This window comes from Camelus dromedarius, chromosome Y (genome assembly GCF_036321535.1).
Source record: "Camelus dromedarius isolate mCamDro1 chromosome Y, mCamDro1.pat, whole genome shotgun sequence".
Lineage (NCBI taxonomy): Eukaryota > Metazoa > Chordata > Mammalia > Artiodactyla > Camelidae > Camelus > Camelus dromedarius.
The window spans coordinates 8144658-8164842 of NC_087473.1; positions in this window are offsets into that span (position 1 = coordinate 8144658).

Below are 20185 nucleotides of genomic sequence, written 5' to 3' on the forward strand. Positions count from 1 at the left end.
GGAAGGCATTCACAGACACTTATCTCTGAGAAATGAGCATGTGTAGAGAATTTAATATTTTTGGTAAAAATGGAAATGTTTGCAGGGGAAATTTTACCCGGGTTTCTCAGACTGTTTCTTAGTGCAGATTTGAAATACCTAGGTTTTCACTGGAAAATCGAGTTGGAGCTAGTAGCACTCCATATATATGAGTTCAGTTTATTTGGCAAATATAAAAACTATGTGTTCCCAACAATCTATTTGAAGGATGGTTTTCAATCCCAGTTATCTCTAATAACAGCATGTGGAGTGACCTTTGTGAATCTTGAACCAAAGGGAAAGTTTTGCAGGGGAAACTTTCACTCTGGTTTCTCAGAATGTTTCCTAGCGCCAGTTTGAATTTCCTGCAGTTCTCACTGAAAAACCGAGGTGGAATTATTACCAACCCGTATAAATGTATAGATTGTAATTTGCAAATTAAAAGAAACTTTCTGTTCCCAACAAGCTAGGTGAAGGACGGCTTTCCCACACAGTTTTCTCACAGAACTGAGCATGTGGAGAGACGTTCGTTCATCTAGCACAAATGGATCGGGTTTCAGGGTAAATTTTTACTCTGGTTTCTCATTGTGTTTCCTAGTGCCGGTTTCAATTTCCTGCAATTTTCATTGATAAAACGATTGGGGCTAGCACATCCCCATATATTTTTATGGAGTGTAGTTTGCTACTGAAAAGAAACTTTGTTTTCCCAAAAATTTAGGTGAAGGACAGATTGCACAGACACATACTTCTCAGAAATAATCATGTGGAGAGACAATCGTTCAACTGGTAAAAATGGAATAGGTTGCAGGTGAAACTTTTACTCTGGTATCTCAGTCTGTTTCCTAGTGCTTATTTGCAGTTCTTGTAGTTTTCACGGGAAAACCGAGCTGGAACTACTACCGCCCCTTATTTATGTATGCCGTGTAATTGGCAAATGTAAAAATCTATGTTTTAAAAACAAGCTACGTGAAGGATGGTTTCACACACACTCATCTCTAAGAACTGAGCATCTGGAGAGACGTTCGTTCATCTTCGATGAAGGGAAAGGGATGCAGGGGAAACATTTTCTCTGGGTACGCAGTCTGTTTCCTATTGCAGGATTGAACTTCCTGCATTTTCCACTTTAAAACCTTTTGGCAGCTAGACCTCCCCATATATATTTAAGGATTGCAGTTTGCAATTGAAAAGAATCCATGTTTTCAGAACAAGCTATGTGAAGGACGGCTTTCATACACACTTATCTCTCAGATCTGAGCATGTGTAGTAAACTTCGTTCAACTTGCACGAAGGGAACTGGTCGCTGGGAAACTTTATCTCTGGTTTCTCAGTCTGTCTCCTAGTGACGGTTTGAAGCTCCTGTTGTTTTCACATTAAAACCGAGATTGAGATATTACATCCATAATATACGTACAGATTGTAGATTGCAATTGAAGAGAAATTTTTTGTTCCCGACAATTTATGTGAAGGATGTCTTTCACACACTCTTATCTCTCAGAACTTAGCATGTGGAGAGACGTTCGTTCATCTGACACAAAGGGAAAATTTGCATGGAAAATTCTTCTCCTGTTTATCTGTCTGTTTCCTACTGCCGGTTTCACTTTCCTCTATGTTTCACTGTAAAAAAGAGTTGAGTTTAGCACCTCCCCATATAATGTATGAAGTGAAATTTGCAACTGAATAGTAATTGTGTTCCCAACAAGCTGAGTGAAGGACGGCTTTCACACACAAATATTTCTCAGAAATGAGCATGTGGAGAGGGGTTCATTCGTCTAGACCATAGGGAATTGGTCCTAAGGGAAACTTTTACTCTGGTTTCTCAGTCTGTTTCCCATTGCCGGTTTGAAGATCCTGCCGTTTACCCTGTAAAACCGAGTTGAAACATGTACCAAACCTTATAAATGTATGGAATGTTATTTGCAACTGAAAAGATTCTTAGTGTTCCCAACAAGATAGCTGAAGTTCGGATTTCACAAACACTTATCTCTGAGAACTGAGGATGTTGAGAGACGTTTGTTTATCTAGCACAAAGGGATCGAGTTGCAGGGGAAACTTTTACTGTTGTTTCTAAGTGTGTTTCAGAGCCGTTTTCATTTTCCAATTGTTATCACTGTAAAACCGTTTTGGAGCTTTTACCACCGTTTATATATATATGGGGTGTAGTTTGCAAGTGAAAAAAATCTTTGTGTTCCCAACAAGCTAGGTGAAGGACGGCTTTCACACAAAAATTTCTCTCAGAACTGAGGTAGTGTAGAAACTTCAAAATCATTTTTGAGCTTGTATCACCCCATATATATATATGGAGTGTAGTTTGCAAGTGAAAAAATCTTTGAGTTCCCAACAGGATAGCTGAAAGACGGCTTTCACACACACTTATCTCTCAGATCTGAGCATGTTTAGTGTAGTTCGTTCATCTAGCACAAATGTTTCGGTTGCAGGAGAAACTCATACTCTGAAATCTCAGTCCCTTTCTTAGTGCCGGTTAGAAAATCTTGCAGTTTTCAATGTAACACCGATTTCAATCAACAACCTCCCCATATATATCTATGGATTGTTGTTTGCAGCTGAAAAGAATCTTTGTGTTCCCAACAAGATAGCTGAAGTTGGGATTCACACTCACTTATCTCTCGGAACTGGGAATGTGGAGAGATGATCGTTCATCTAGCAAAAAGGGAGCGGTTTGCAGTTGAAATTTTCACGTGATTTTCTCAGTCTGTTTCTTAGTGCCGGTTTAAAATTTCTCAGTATTCACTGGAAAACCGAGTTGTAGCTGGTACTTCCAAATGTATATATACAAGGAGTGTTGTTTGCAACTGAAAAGGAACTTTGTGTGCTCAACAAGCAAGGTGAAAATCGGCACTGAAACACCAATATGTATAAGATCTGAGCATGTGGAGAGACTTTCTTTCATCTTCCACTAATGGAAAGGTTTGCAGGGAAACATATAGTGTGTTTTCTCAGTCTATTTCCTAGTGACAATTTGAAGTTCAAGTATTTTCCAGTGTAAAATAGTGTTGGAGCTTGTACCTCCCTTATATATGTATGGAGTGTGATTTACAACATAAAAACCTATGTGTTCCCAAGAAGCTAGGAGAAGGATGGCTTTCACACACATATATCTCTTCACAACTGAGCATGAGGACAGACGTTCTTTCATCTGGCACATAGCGAAATGGTGGCAGGAGAAACTTCTGCTCTGGTATTTCTATCTGTTTCCCAGCGCTGATTTGAATTTCCTGCAGTTTTCACAGGAAAACCTAGTTGGAGCTAGTACCTCCCCTTATTTATGAATGCAGTGCAGTTGGGAAATAAAAAAAACCTCTGTGTTCCCATCAAGCTAGGGGAAGGAAGGCTTTCACTCACACTTATCGCTCAAAACTGAGCATGTGGGGAGAGGTTTTTTAAACTTAAACAAAGGGAACTGTTTGCAGGGGAAACTTTTTCTCTGGTAACTAAGTCTGTTTCCTAGTGATGGTTTGATGTTCCTGCATTTTTCACTTTAAAACCATGTTCGAGCTAGACTTCCCGAAATACATGTATGGATTGTAGTTTGCAACAGAAAATAAACTATGTGTTCCTAACAAGCAAGGTGAAGGATGGATTTCAATCACAATTTTCTCTCAGAACTAAGCATGTGCAGAGATGTCCGTTCCTCTGTGACAAAGGGAAAGTGTTGCAGGAGAAACTTTTACTTTTGTTTCTCAGTCTGTTTTCAAGTGTCGGTTTGAAGTTTCTTCAGTTTCACTATAAAACCAAGTTGGATAAAGTACCTGCAAATATATATGTATGGAGTGTTGTTTGTAACTGAAAAGAAATTGTGTTCCCAACAAGCTAGGTGAATGACCCCTTACACACACACTTACCTCTCAGAACTGTTCATGTGGAGATAAGTTCATTCATTTTGCACAAAGGGAACGGGTTGCAGTAGAAACATTAACTCTGGTTCCTTATTGTGTTTCCTAGTGCCTTTTTGAAATTCCTGCAGATTTCACAGTAAAATCAGGGTGGAGAAAGTACATCCCCTTATATATGTAGGGAATGTAGTTTGCAAAGTTAGAGAAAAATTTGTTCACTACAAGGTAGTTGAAGGATGGTTTCACACACTGTTATCTCTCAGAACTTAACATGTGGAGAGAATTTCGTACTTCTGCAAAAAAGGAAAGTGTTGCAGGGAAAATTTTACTCTGGTTTATCATTTTGTTTCCTACTGCTGGTTGGAAGTTTCTCCATGATTCACTGTAAAGCAGAGTTGAAACTAGTACCTCCCCATATATACGTATAGAATGTAATTAGCAAATGAATACAAACTGTGCTAAAACAAGCTATGTGAAGGATGGTTTTCACACACAGATGTCTTTCAGAAATGAGCATTTGGTGAGAGGTTCGTTCTCCTTGCAGATAGGGTAGTGGTTCTAATAGAAAATTTTGCTCTGGTTTCTCAGTCTGTTTCCCATTGCCGGTTTTAAGTTCCTGCCATTTACACCAAAAAACCGAGTTGAAGCACGAACCTCCCCATATATATTTATGCAGTGTTGTTTGCAACTGAAAAGTTTCTTTGTGTTTCCAACAATCTAGGTGAAGGAAGGCATTCACAGACACTTATCTCTGAGAAATGAGCATGTGTAGAGAATTTAATATTTTTGGTAAAAATGGAAATGTTTGCAGGGGAAATTTTACCCGGGTTTCTCAGACTGTTTCTTAGTGCAGATTTGAAATACCTAGGTTTTCACTGGAAAATCGAGTTGGAGCTAGTAGCACTCCATATATATGAGTTCAGTTTATTTGGCAAATATAAAAACTATGTGTTCCCAACAATCTATTTGAAGGATGGTTTTCAATCCCAGTTATCTCTAATAACAGCATGTGGAGTGACCTTTGTGAATCTTGAACCAAAGGGAAAGTTTTGCAGGGGAAACTTTCACTCTGGTTTCTCAGAATGTTTCCTAGCGCCAGTTTGAATTTCCTGCAGTTCTCACTGAAAAACCGAGGTGGAATTATTACCAACCCGTATAAATGTATAGATTGTAATTTGCAAATTAAAAGAAACTTTCTGTTCCCAACAAGCTAGGTGAAGGACGGCTTTCCCACACAGTTTTCTCACAGAACTGAGCATGTGGAGAGACGTTCGTTCATCTAGCACAAATGGATCGGGTTTCAGGGTAAATTTTTACTCTGGTTTCTCATTGTGTTTCCTAGTGCCGGTTTCAATTTCCTGCAATTTTCATTGATAAAACGATTGGGGCTAGCACATCCCCATATATTTTTATGGAGTGTAGTTTGCTACTGAAAAGAAACTTTGTTTTCCCAAAAATTTAGGTGAAGGACAGATTGCACAGACACATACTTCTCAGAAATAATCATGTGGAGAGACAATCGTTCAACTGGTAAAAATGGAATAGGTTGCAGGTGAAACTTTTACTCTGGTATCTCAGTCTGTTTCCTAGTGCTTATTTGCAGTTCTTGTAGTTTTCACGGGAAAACCGAGCTGGAACTACTACCGCCCCTTATTTATGTATGCCGTGTAATTGGCAAATGTAAAAATCTATGTTTTAAAAACAAGCTACGTGAAGGATGGTTTCACACACACTCATCTCTAAGAACTGAGCATCTGGAGAGACGTTCGTTCATCTTCGATGAAGGGAAAGGGATGCAGGGGAAACATTTTCTCTGGGTACGCAGTCTGTTTCCTATTGCAGGATTGAACTTCCTGCATTTTCCACTTTAAAACCTTTTGGCAGCTAGACCTCCCCATATATATTTAAGGATTGCAGTTTGCAATTGAAAAGAATCCATGTTTTCAGAACAAGCTATGTGAAGGACGGCTTTCATACACACTTATCTCTCAGATCTGAGCATGTGTAGTAAACTTCGTTCAACTTGCACGAAGGGAACTGGTCGCTGGGAAACTTTATCTCTGGTTTCTCAGTCTGTCTCCTAGTGACGGTTTGAAGCTCCTGTTGTTTTCACATTAAAACCGAGATTGAGATATTACATCCATAATATACGTACAGATTGTAGATTGCAATTGAAGAGAAATTTTTTGTTCCCGACAATTTATGTGAAGGATGTCTTTCACACACTCTTATCTCTCAGAACTTAGCATGTGGAGAGACGTTCGTTCATCTGACACAAAGGGAAAATTTGCATGGAAAATTCTTCTCCTGTTTATCTGTCTGTTTCCTACTGCCGGTTTCACTTTCCTCTATGTTTCACTGTAAAAAAGAGTTGAGTTTAGCACCTCCCCATATAATGTATGAAGTGAAATTTGCAACTGAATAGTAATTGTGTTCCCAACAAGCTGAGTGAAGGACGGCTTTCACACACAAATATTTCTCAGAAATGAGCATGTGGAGAGGGGTTCATTTGTCTAGACCATAGGGAATTGGTCCTAAGGGAAACTTTTACTCTGGTTTCTCAGTCTGTTTCCCATTGCCGGTTTGAAGATCCTGCCGTTTACCCTGTAAAACCGAGTTGAAACATGTACCAAACCTTATAAATGTATGGAATGTTATTTGCAACTGAAAAGATTCTTAGTGTTCCCAACAAGATAGCTGAAGTTCGGATTTCACAAACACTTATCTCTGAGAACTGAGGATGTTGAGAGACGTTTGTTTATCTAGCACAAAGGGAACGAGTTGCAGGGGAAACTTTTACTGTTGTTTCTAAGTGTGTTTCAGAGCCGTTTTCATTTTCCAATTGTTATCACTGTAAAACCGTTTTGGAGCTTTTACCACCGTTTATATATATATGGGGTGTAGTTTGCAAGTGAAAAAAATCTTTGTGTTCCCAACAAGCTAGGTGAAGGACGGCTTTCACACAAAAATTTCTCTCAGAACTGAGGTAGTGTAGAAACTTCAAAATCATTTTTGAGCTTGTATCACCCCATATATATATATGGAGTGTAGTTTGCAAGTGAAAAAATCTTTGAGTTCCCAACAGGATAGCTGAAAGACGGCTTTCACACACACTTATCTCTCAGATCTGAGCATGTTTAGTGTAGTTCGTTCATCTAGCACAAATGTTTCGGTTGCAGGAGAAACTCATACTCTGAAATCTCAGTCCCTTTCTTAGTGCCGGTTAGAAAATCTTGCAGTTTTCAATGTAACACCGATTTCAATCAACAACCTCCCCATATATATCTATGGATTGTTGTTTGCAGCTGAAAAGAATCTTTGTGTTCCCAACAAGATAGCTGAAGTTGGGATTCACACTCACTTATCTCTCGGAACTGGGAATGTGGAGAGATGATCGTTCATCTAGCAAAAAGGGAGCGGTTTGCAGTTGAAATTTTCACGTGATTTTCTCAGTCTGTTTCTTAGTGCCGGTTTAAAATTTCTCAGTATTCACTGGAAAACCGAGTTGTAGCTGGTACTTCCAAATGTATATATACAAGGAGTGTTGTTTGCAACTGAAAAGGAACTTTGTGTGCTCAACAAGCAAGGTGAAAATCGGCACTGAAACACCAATATGTATAAGATCTGAGCATGTGGAGAGACTTTCTTTCATCTTCCACTAATGGAAAGGTTTGCAGGGAAACATATAGTGTGTTTTCTCAGTCTATTTCCTAGTGACAATTTGAAGTTCAAGTATTTTCCAGTGTAAAATAGTGTTGGAGCTTGTACCTCCCTTATATATGTATGGAGTGTGATTTACAACATAAAAACCTATGTGTTCCCAAGAAGCTAGGAGAAGGATGGCTTTCACACACATATATCTCTTCACAACTGAGCATGAGGACAGACGTTCTTTCATCTGGCACATAGCGAAATGGTGGCAGGAGAAACTTCTGCTCTGGTATTTCTATCTGTTTCCCAGCGCTGATTTGAATTTCCTGCAGTTTTCACAGGAAAACCTAGTTGGAGCTAGTACCTCCCCTTATTTATGAATGCAGTGCAGTTGGGAAATAAAAAAAACCTCTGTGTTCCCATCAAGCTAGGGGAAGGAAGGCTTTCACTCACACTTATCGCTCAAAACTGAGCATGTGGGGAGAGGTTTTTTAAACTTAAACAAAGGGAACTGTTTGCAGGGGAAACTTTTTCTCTGGTAACTAAGTCTGTTTCCTAGTGATGGTTTGATGTTCCTGCATTTTTCACTTTAAAACCATGTTCGAGCTAGACTTCCCGAAATACATGTATGGATTGTAGTTTGCAACAGAAAATAAACTATGTGTTCCTAACAAGCAAGGTGAAGGATGGATTTCAATCACAATTTTCTCTCAGAACTAAGCATGTGCAGAGATGTCCGTTCCTCTGTGACAAAGGGAAAGTGTTGCAGGAGAAACTTTTACTTTTGTTTCTCAGTCTGTTTTCAAGTGTCGGTTTGAAGTTTCTTCAGTTTCACTATAAAACCAAGTTGGATAAAGTACCTGCAAATATATATGTATGGAGTGTTGTTTGTAACTGAAAAGAAATTGTGTTCCCAACAAGCTAGGTGAATGACCCCTTACACACACACTTACCTCTCAGAACTGTTCATGTGGAGATAAGTTCATTCATTTTGCACAAAGGGAACGGGTTGCAGTAGAAACATTAACTCTGGTTCCTTATTGTGTTTCCTAGTGCCTTTTTGAAATTCCTGCAGATTTCACAGTAAAATCAGGGTGGAGAAAGTACATCCCCTTATATATGTAGGGAATGTAGTTTGCAAAGTTAGAGAAAAATTTGTTCACTACAAGGTAGTTGAAGGATGGTTTCACACACTGTTATCTCTCAGAACTTAACATGTGGAGAGAATTTCGTACTTCTGCAAAAAAGGAAAGTGTTGCAGGGAAAATTTTACTCTGGTTTATCATTTTGTTTCCTACTGCTGGTTGGAAGTTTCTCCATGATTCACTGTAAAGCAGAGTTGAAACTAGTACCTCCCCATATATACGTATAGAATGTAATTAGCAAATGAATACAAACTGTGCTAAAACAAGCTATGTGAAGGATGGTTTTCACACACAGATGTCTTTCAGAAATGAGCATTTGGTGAGAGGTTCGTTCTCCTTGCAGATAGGGTAGTGGTTCTAATAGAAAATTTTGCTCTGGTTTCTCAGTCTGTTTCCCATTGCCGGTTTTAAGTTCCTGCCATTTACACCAAAAAACCGAGTTGAAGCACGAACCTCCCCATATATATTTATGCAGTGTTGTTTGCAACTGAAAAGTTTCTTTGTGTTTCCAACAATCTAGGTGAAGGAAGGCATTCACAGACACTTATCTCTGAGAAATGAGCATGTGTAGAGAATTTAATATTTTTGGTAAAAATGGAAATGTTTGCAGGGGAAATTTTACCCGGGCTTCTCAGACTGTTTCTTAGTGCAGATTTGAAATACCTAGGTTTTCACTGGAAAATCGAGTTGGAGCTAGTAGCACTCCATATATATGAGTTCAGTTTATTTGGCAAATATAAAAACTATGTGTTCCCAACAATCTATTTGAAGGATGGTTTTCAATCCCAGTTATCTCTAATAACAGCATGTGGAGTGACCTTTGTGAATCTTGAACCAAAGGGAAAGTTTTGCAGGGGAAACTTTCACTCTGGTTTCTCAGAATGTTTCCTAGCGCCAGTTTGAATTTCCTGCAGTTCTCACTGAAAAACCGAGGTGGAATTATTACCAACCCGTATAAATGTATAGATTGTAATTTGCAAATTAAAAGAAACTTTCTGTTCCAAACAAGCTAGGTGAAGGACGGCTTTACCACACAGTTTTCTCACAGAACTGAGCATGTGGAGAGACGTTCGTTCATCTAGCACAAATGGATCGGGTTTCAGGGGAAATTTTTACTCTGGTTTCTCATTGTGTTTCCTAGTGCCGGTTTCAATTTCCTGCAATTTTCATTGATAAAACGATTGGGGCTAGCACATCCCCATATATTTTTATGGAGTGTAGTTTGCTACTGAAAAGAAACTTTGTTTTCCCAAAAATTTAGGTGAAGGACAGATTGCACAGACACATACTTCTCAGAAATAATCATGTGGAGAGACAATCGTTCAACTGGTAAAAATGGAATAGGTTGCAGGTGAAACTTTTACTCTGGTATCTCAGTCTGTTTCCTAGTGCTTATTTGCAGTTCCTGTAGTTTTCACGGGAAAACCGAGCTGGAACTACTACCGCCCCTTAGTTATGTATGCCGTGTAATTGGCAAATGTAAAAAGCTATGTGTTAAAAACAAGCTACGTGAAGGATGGTTTCACACACACTCATCTCTAAGAACTGAGCATCTGGAGAGACGTTCGTTCATCTTCGATGAAGGGAAAGGGATGCAGGGGAAACATTTTCTCTGGGTACGCAGTCTGTTTCCTATTGCAGGTTTGAACTTCCTGCATTTTCCACTTTAAAACCTTTTGGCAGCTAGACCTCCCCATATATATTTAAGGATTGCAGTTTGCAATTGAAAAGAATCCATGTTTTCAGAACAAGCTATGTGAAGGACGGCTTTCATACACACTTATCTCTCAGATCTGAGCATGTGTAGTAAACTTCGTTCAACTTGCACGAAGGGAACTGGTCGCTGGGAAACTTTATCTCTGGTTTCTCAGTCTGTCTCCTAGTGACGGTTTGAAGCTCCTGTTGTTTTCACATTAAAACCGAGATTGAGATATTACATCCATAATATACGTACAGATTGTAGATTGCAATTGAAGAGAAATTTTTTGTTCCCGACAATTTATGTGAAGGATGTCTTTCACACACTCTTATCTCTCAGAACTTAGCATGTGGAGAGACGTTCGTTCATCTGACACAAAGGGAAAATTTGCATGGAAAATTCTTCTCCTGTTTATCTGTCTGTTTCCTACTGCCGGTTTCACTTTCCTCTAAGTTTCACTGTAAAAAAGAGTTGAGTTTAGCACCTCCCCATATAATGTATGAAGTGAAATTTGCAACTGAATAGTAATTGTGTTCCCAACAAGCTGAGTGAAGGACGGCTTTCACACACAAATATTTCTCAGAAATGAGCATGTGGAGAGGGGTTCATTCGTCTAGACCATAGGGAATTGGTCCTAAGGGAAACTTTTACTCTGGTTTCTCAGTCTGTTTCCCATTGCCGGTTTGAAGATCCTGCCGTTTACCCTGTAAAACCGAGTTGAAACATGTACCAAACCTTATAAATGTATGGAATGTTATTTGCAACTGAAAAGATTCTTAGTGTTCCCAACAAGATAGCTGAAGTTCGGATTTCACAAACACTTATCTCTGAGAACTGAGGATGTTGAGAGACGTTTGTTTATCTAGCACAAAGGGAACGAGTTGCAGGGGAAACTTTTACTGTTGTTTCTAAGTGTGTTTCAGAGCCGTTTTCATTTTCCAATTGTTATCACTGTAAAACCGTTTTGGAGCTTTTACCACCGTTTATATATATATGGGGTGTAGTTTGCAAGTGAAAAAAATCTTTGTGTTCCCAACAAGCTAGGTGAAGGACGGCTTTCACACAAAAATTTCTCTCAGAACTGAGGTAGTGTAGAAACTTCAAAATCATTTTTGAGCTTGTATCACCCCATATATATATATGGAGTGTAGTTTGCAAGTGAAAAAATCTTTGAGTTCCCAACAGGATAGCTGAAAGACGGCTTTCACACACACTTATCTCTCAGATCTGAGCATGTTTAGTGTAGTTCGTTCATCTAGCACAAATGTTTCGGTTGCAGGAGAAACTCATACTCTGAAATCTCAGTCCCTTTCTTAGTGCCGGTTTGAAATTATTGCAGTTTTCAATGTAACACCGATTTCAATCTACAACCTCCCCATATATATCTATGGATTGTTGTTTGTAGCTGAAAAGAATCTTTGTGTTCCCAACAAGATAGCTGAAGTTGGGATTCACACTCACTTATCTCTCGGAACTGGGAATGTGGAGAGATGCTCGTTCATCTAGCAAAAAGGGAGCGGTTTGCAGTTGAAATTTTCACGTGATTTTCTCAGTCTGTTTCTTAGTGCCAGTTTAAAATTTCTCAGTATTCACTGGAAAACCGAGTTGTAGCTGGTACTTCCAAATGTATATATACAAGGATTGTTGTTTGCAACTGAAAAGGAACTTTGTGTGCTCAACAAGCAAGGTGAAAATCGGCACTGAAACACCAATATGTATAAGATCTGAGCATGTGGAGAGACTTTCTTTCATCTTCCACTAATGGATAGTGTTGCAGGGAAACATATACTGTGGTTTCTCAGACTATTTCCTAGTGCCAGTTTGAAATTCAAGCATTTTCCAGTGTAAAATACATTTGGAGCTTGTACCTCCCTTATATATATATGGAGTGTAATTTACAAAATAAAAATCTATGTGTTCCCAACAAGCTAGGAAAAGGATGGCTTTCACACACATATATCACTTCACAACTGAGCATGAGGACAGACGTTCTTTCATCTGGCACATAGCGAAATGGTGGCAGGAGAAACTTCTACTCTGGTATTTCTATCTGTTTCCCAGCGCTGATTTGAATTTCCTGCAGTTTTCACAGGAAAACCTAGTTGGAGCTAGTACCTCCCCTTATTTATGAATGCAGTGCAGTTGGGAAATAAAAAAAAACTCTGTGTTCCCATCAAGCTAGGGGAAGGAAGGCTTTCACTCACACTTATCGCTCAAAACTGAGCATGTGGGGAGAGGTTTCTTAAACTTAAACAAAGGGAACTGTTTGCAGGGGAAACTTTTTCTCTGGTAACTAAGTCTGTTTCCTAGTGATGGTTTGATGTTCCTGCATTTTTCACTTTAAAACCATGTTCGAGCTAGACTTCCCGAAATACATGTATGGATTGTAGTTTGCAACAGAAAATAAACTATGTGTTCCTAACAAGCAAGGTGAAGGATGGATTTCAATCACAATTTTCTCTCAGAACTAAGCATGTGCAGAGATGTCCGTTCCTCTGTGACAAAGGGAAAGTGATGCAGGAGAAACTTTTACTTTTGTTTCTCAGTCTGTTTTCAAGTGTCGGTTTGAAGTTTCTTCAGTTTCACTATAAAACCAAGTTGGATAAAGTACCTGCAAATATATATGTATGGAGTGTTGTTTGTAACTGAAAAGAAATTGTGTTCCCAACAAGCTAGGTGAATGACCCCTTACACACACACTTACCTCTCAGAACTGTTCATGTGGAGATAAGTTCATTCATTTTGCACAAAGGGAACGGGTTGCAGTAGAAACATTAACTCTGGTTCCTTATTGTGTTTCCTAGTGCCTTTTTGAAATTCCTGCAGATTTCACAGTAAAATCAGGGTGGAGAAAGTACATCCCCTTATATATGTAGGGAATGTAGTTTGCAAAGTTAGAGAAAAATTTGTTCACTACAAGGTAGTTGAAGGATGGTTTCACACACTGTTTTCTCTCAGAACTTAACATGTGGAGAGAATTTCGTACTTCTGCAAAAAAGGAAAGTGTTGCAGGGAAAATTTTACTCTGGTTTATCATTTTGTTTCCTACTGCTGGTTGGAAGTTTCTCCATGATTCACTGTAAAGCAGAGTTGAAACTAGTACCTCCCCATATATACGTATAGAATGTAATTAGCAAATGAATACAAATTGTGCTAAAACAAGCTATGTGAAGGATGGTTTTCACACACAGATGTCTCTCAGAAATGAGAATTTGGTGAGAGGTTCGTTCTCCTTGCAGATAGGGTAGTGGTTCTAAGAGAAAATTTTGCTCTGGTTTCTCAGTCTGTTTCCCATTGCCGGTTTTAAGTTCCTGCCATTTACACCAAAAAACCGAGTTGAAGCACGAACCTCCCCATATATATTTATGCAGTGTTGTTTGCAACTGAAAAGTTTCTTTGTGTTTCCAACAATCTAGGTGAAGGAAGGCATTCACAGACACTTATCTCTGAGAAATGAGCATGTGTAGAGAATTTAATTTTTTTGGTAAAAATGGAAATGTTTGCAGGGGAAATTTTACCCGGGTTTCTCAGTCTGTTTCTTAGTGCAGATTTGAAATACCTAGGTTTTCACTGGAAAATCGAGTTGGAGCTAGTAGCACTCCATATATATGAGTTCAGTTTATTTGGCAAATATAAAAACTATGTGTTCCCAACAATCTATTTGAAGGATGGTTTTCAATCCCAGTTATCTCTAATAACAGCATGTGGAGTGACCTTTGTCCATCTTGAACCAAAGGGAAAGTTTTGCAGGGGAAACTTTCACTCTGGTTTCTCAGAATGTTTCCTAGCGCCAGTTTGAATTTCCTGCAGTTCTCACTGAAAAACCGAGGTGGAAATATTACCAACCCGTATAAATGTATAGATTGTAATTTGCAAATTAAAAGAAACTTTCTGTTCCAAACAAGCTAGGTGAATGACGGCTTTCCCACACAGTTTTCTCACAGAACTGAGCATGTGGAGAGACGTACGTTCATCTAGCACAAATGGATCGGTTTTCAGGGTAAATTTTTACTCTGGTTTCTCATTGTGTTTCCTAGTGCCGGTTTCAATTTCCTGCAATTTTCATTGATAAAACGATTGGGGCTAGCACATCCCCATATATTTTTATGGAGTGTAGTTTGCTACTGAAAAGAATCTTTGTTTTCCCAAAAATTTAGGTGAAGGACAGATTGCACAGACACATACTTCTCAGAAATAATCATGTGGAGAGACAATCGTTCAACTGGTAAAAATGGAATAGGTTGCAGGTGAAACTTTTACTCTGGTATCTCAGTCTGTTTCCTAGTGCTTATTTGCAGTTCCTGTAGTTTTCACGGGAAAACCGAGCTGGAACTACTACCGCCCCTTATTTATGTATGCCGTGTAATTGGCAAATGTAAAAAGCTATGTGTTAAAAACAAGCTACGTGAAGGATGGTTTCACACACACTCATCTCTAAGAACTGAGCATCTGGAGAGACGTTCGTTCATCTTCGATGAAGGGAAAGGGATGCAGGGGAAACATTTTCTCTGGGTACGCAGTCTGTTTCCTATTGCAGGTTTGAACTTCCTGCATTTTCCACTTTAAAACCTTTTGGCAGCTAGACCTCCCCATATATATTTAAGGATTGCAGTTTGCAATTGAAAAGAATCCATGTTTTCAGAACAAGCTATGTGAAGGACGGCTTTCATACACACTTATCTCTCAGATCTGAGCATGTGTAGTAAAGTTCGTTCAACTTGCACGAAGGGAACTGGTCGCTGGGAAACTTTATCTCTGGTTTCTCAGTCTGTCTCCTAGTGACGGTTTGAAGCTCCTGTTGTTTTCACATTAAAACCGAGATTGAGATATTACATCCATAATATATGTACAGATTGTAGATTGCAATTGAAGAGAAATTTTTTGTTCCCGACAATTTATGTGAAGGATGTCTTTCACACACTCTTATCTCTCAGAACTTAGCATGTGGAGAGACGTTCGTTCATCTGACACAAAGGGAAAATTTGCATGGAAAATTCTTCTCCTGTTTATCTGTCTGTTTCCTACTGCCGGTTTCACTTTCCTCTATGTTTCACTGTAAAAAAGAGTTGAGTTTAGCACCTCCCCATATAATGTATGAAGTGAAATTTGCAACTGAATAGTAATTGTGTTCCCAACAAGCTGAGTGAAGGACGGCTTTCACACACAAATATTTCTCAGAAATGAGCATGTGGAGAGGGGTTCATTCGTCTAGACCATAGGGAATTGGTCCTAAGGGAAACTTTTACTCTGGTTTCTCAGTCTGTTTCCCATTGCCGGTTTGAAGATCCTGCCGTTTACCCTGTAAAACCGAGTTGAAACATGTACCAAACCTTATAAATGTATGGAATGTTGTTTGCAACTGAAAAGATTCTTAGTGTTCCCAACAAGATAGCTGAAGTTCGGATTTCACAAACACTTATCTCTGAGAACTGAGGATGTTGAGAGACGTTTGTTTATCTAGCACAAAGGGAACGAGTTGCAGGGGAAACTTTTACTGTTGTTTCTAAGTGTGTTTCAGAGCCGTTTTCATTTTCCAATTGTTATCACTGTAAAACCGTTTTGGAGCTTTTTCCACCGTTTATATATATATGGGGTGTAGTTTGCAAGTGAAAAAAATCTTTGTGTTCCCAACAAGCTAGGTGAAGGACGGCTTTCACACAAAAATTTCTCTCAGAACTGAGGTAGTGTAGAAACGTCAAAATCATTTTTGAGCTTGTATCACCCCATATATATATATGGAGTGTAGTTTGCAAGTGAAAAAATCTTTGAGTTCCCAACAGGATAGCTGAAAGACGGCTTTCACACACACTTATCTCTCAGATCTGAGCATGTTTAGTGTAGTTCGTTCATCTAGCACAAATGTTTCGGTTGCAGGAGAAACTCATACTCTGAAATCTCAGTCCCTTTCTTAGTGCCGGTTTGAAATTATTGCAGTTTTCAATGTAACACCGATTTCAATCAACAACCTCCCCATATATATCTATGGATTGTTGTTTGCAGCTGAAAAGAATCTTTGTGTTCCCAACAAGATAGCTGAAGTTGGGATTCACACTCACTTATCTCTCGGAACTGGGAATGTGGAGAGATGATCGTTCATCTAGCAAAAAGGGAGCGGTTTGCAGTTGAAATTTTCACGTGATTTTCTCAGTCTGTTTCTTAGTGCCGGTTTAAAATTTCTCAGTATTCACTGGAAAACCGAGTTGTAGCTGGTACTTCCAAATGTATATATACAAGGAGTGTTGTTTGCAACTGAAAAGGAACTTTGTGTGCTCAACAAGCAAGGTGAAAATCGGCACTGAAACACATGTATGTATAAGAACTGAGCATGTGGAGAGACTTTCTTTCATCTTGCAAAAATGGAAAGGTTTGCAGGGAAACATATAGTGTGTTTTCTCAGTCTATTTCCTAGTGACAATTTGAAGTTCAAGCATTTTCCAGTGTAAAATAGTGTTGGAGCTTGTACCTCCCTTATATATGTATGGAGTGTGATTTACAACATAAAAACCTATGTGTTCCCAAGAAGCTAGGAGAAGGATGGCTTTCACACACATATATCTCTTCAAAACTGAGCATGAGGACAGACGTTCGTTCATCTGGCACATAGCGAAATGGTGGCAGGAGAAACTTCTGCTCTAGTATTTCTATCTGTTTCCTAGCGCTGATTTGAATTTCCTGCAGTTTTCACGGGAAAACCTAGTTGGAGCTAGTACCTCCCCTTATATACGAATGCAGTGTAGTTGGGAAAAAAAAAATCTGAGTTCACATCAAGCTAGGGGTAGGAAGGCTTTCACACACAATTATCTCTCAAATCTGAGCATGTGGGGAGAGGTTTTTTAAACTTGAACAAAGGGAACTCTTTGCAGGGGAAACTTTTACTCTGGTAACTTAGTCTGTTTAATAGGGATGGTTTGATATTCCTGCATTTTTCACTTTAAAACCATGTTCGAGCTTGACATCCCGAAATACATGTATGCATTGTAGATTGCAACAGAAAATAAACTTTGTGTTCCTAACAAGCAAGGTGTAGAATGGAATTCAAACACAATTTTCTCTCAGAAATAAGCATTTATAGAGATGTCCGTTCCTCTGTGACAAAGGGAAAGTATTACAGGAGAAACTTATACTTTTGTTTCTCATTCTGTTTTCAAGTGCCGGTTTGAAGTTCCTGCAGATTTCACTATAAAACAATGTTGGAGCATGTACCTGCGCATATATATGAATGGAGTGTAGTTTGTAACTGAAAGGAAATTGTGTTCCCAACAAGCTAGGTGAATGACGGCTTAAACACACACTTAGCTCTCAGAACTCAACATGTGGAGATAAGTTCATTCATCTTGCACGAAGGGAACGTATTGCAGGAGAAACATAAACTCTGGTTTCTTATTGTGTTTCCTAGTGCATTTTGGAAGTTCTTGCAGTTTTCACAGTAAAACCAAGTTGGAGATAGTGCATCCCCATATATATTTAGGGAATGTAGTTTGCAAAGTTAGAGAATAGTTTGTTCATTACAAGGTAGTTGAAGGATGGTTTCACACACTGTTATTTCTCAGACATTAACATGTGGAGAGACATTCGTTCTTCAGGCACAAAAGGAAAGTGTTGCAGGGAAAATCTTACTCTGGTTTATCATTTTGTTTCCTACTGTTCGTTGGAAGTTTCTCCATGTTTCCCTGTAAAGCAGAGTTGGAACAATTACCTCCCCATATATATGTATGGAATGTAATTGGCAAATGAATAGAAACTGTGTTTCCAACAAGCTATATGAAGGATGGTTTTCACACACAGATATCTCTCAGTAATGATCATTTGGAGAGAGGATCGTTCTTTATGCAGATAGGGTAGTGGTTCTAAAAGAAACTTTTACTTTGGTTTCTCAGTCTGTTTCCCATTGCCAGTTTGAAGTTCCTGCCGTTTACACCGTAAAACCGAGTTGAAGCAAGAACCTCCCCATATATATTTATGCAGTGTTGTTTGCAACTCAAAAGATTCCTTGTGTTTCCAACAATCTAGGTGAAGGAAGGCTTTCACAGACACTTATCTCTTAGACCTGAGCATGTGGAGTGATATTCATACTTCTGGCAAAAATGGAAATTGTTGCAGTGTTAATTTTACCCGGGTATCTCAGTCTGTTTTTTAGTGCAGATTTGAAATTCCTAGGTTTTCACTGGAAAATCGAGTTGGAGCTAGTAGCACCCCTTATATATGAGTGCAGTGTATTTGGCAAATATAAAAACTATGTGTTCCCAACAATCTAGGTGAAGGACGGCTTTCAAACCCAATTATCTCTAACAAAATAACATGTGGAGTGACGTTTGTTCATCTTGAACCAAAGGGAAAGTTTTGCAGGGGAAACTTTCACTCTGGCTACTCAGAATGTTTCCTAGCGCCAGTTTGAATTTCCTGCAGTTCTCACTGAAAAACCGAGGTGGGGTTATTACCACCCTGTATAAATGTATGGATTGTAATTTGCAAATTAAAAGAAACTTTCTGTTCCCAACAAGCTAGGTGAAGGAAGGCTTTTCCACACTGTTTTCTCACAGAAATGAGCATGTGAAGAGACGTTCTTTCATCTAGCACAAATGGATCGGGTTTCAGGTTAAATTATTACTCTGGTTTCTCATTTTGTTTCCTAGTGCCGGTTTCAATTTCCTGCAATTTTCATTGAAAAAACGATTGGGGCTAGCACATCCCCATATATTTTTATGGAGTGTAGTTTGCTACTGAAAAGAAACTTTGTTTTCCTAAAAATTTAGGTGAAGGACAGATTGCACAGACACATACATCTCAGAAATATTCATGTGGAGAGACAATCGTTCAACTGGTAAAAATGGAACGGGTTGCAAGTGAAACTTTTGCTCTGGTATCTCATTCTGTTTCCTAGTGCTTATTTGCAGTTCCTGTAGTTTTCACTGGAAAACCGAGGTGGAACTAATACCGCCCCTTATTTATGTATGCCGTGTAATTGGCAAATGTAAAAAGCTATGTGTTAACAACAAGTTACGTGAAGGATGGCTTTCACACACACTTATCTCTCCGAACTGAGCATCTGGAGAGACGTTCGTTCATCTTCAATGAAGGGAACGGTATCCAGGGGAAACAATTTCTCTGGGTACGCATTCTGTTCCCTATTTCTGGTTTGAATTTCCTGCATTTTTCACTTTAAAACTTTTGGCAGTTAGACCTCCCCATATATATGTAAGGATTGCAGTTTGCAATTGAAAAGAATCCATGTTTTCAGAACAAGCTATGTGAAGGGCGGCTTTCATACATACTTACCTCTCAGATCTGAGCATGTGTATGAACGTTCATTCAACTTGCACGAAGGGAACTGGTCACTGGGAAACTTTATCTCTGGTTCCTCAGTCTGTCTCCTAATGCCGGTTTGAAGCTCCTGCAGTTTTCACAATAAAACCGGGGTTGAGATTTTACATTCCCAAATATATGTACGGATTGTTGATTGCAGTTGAAGAGAAACGATATTTTCCCGACAATTTATGTGAAGGATGTCTTTCACACACTTTTATCTCTCAGAACTTAGCATGTGGAGAGACGTTCGTTCATCTGACACAAAGGGAAACAGTTGCATGGAAAATTCTTCTCCTGTTTATCTGTCTGTTTCCTACTGCCGGTTTGACTTTCTTATATGTTTCACTGTTAAAAAGAGTTGAAGTTAGCACCTCCCCATATAATGTATGGAGTGAAATTTGCAACTGAATAGTAATTGTGTTCCCAACAAGCTGGGTGAAGGACGGCTTTCACACAAAATTATCTCTCAGAAATGAGCATGTGGAGAGGGGATCATTCGTCTGGACAATAGGGAA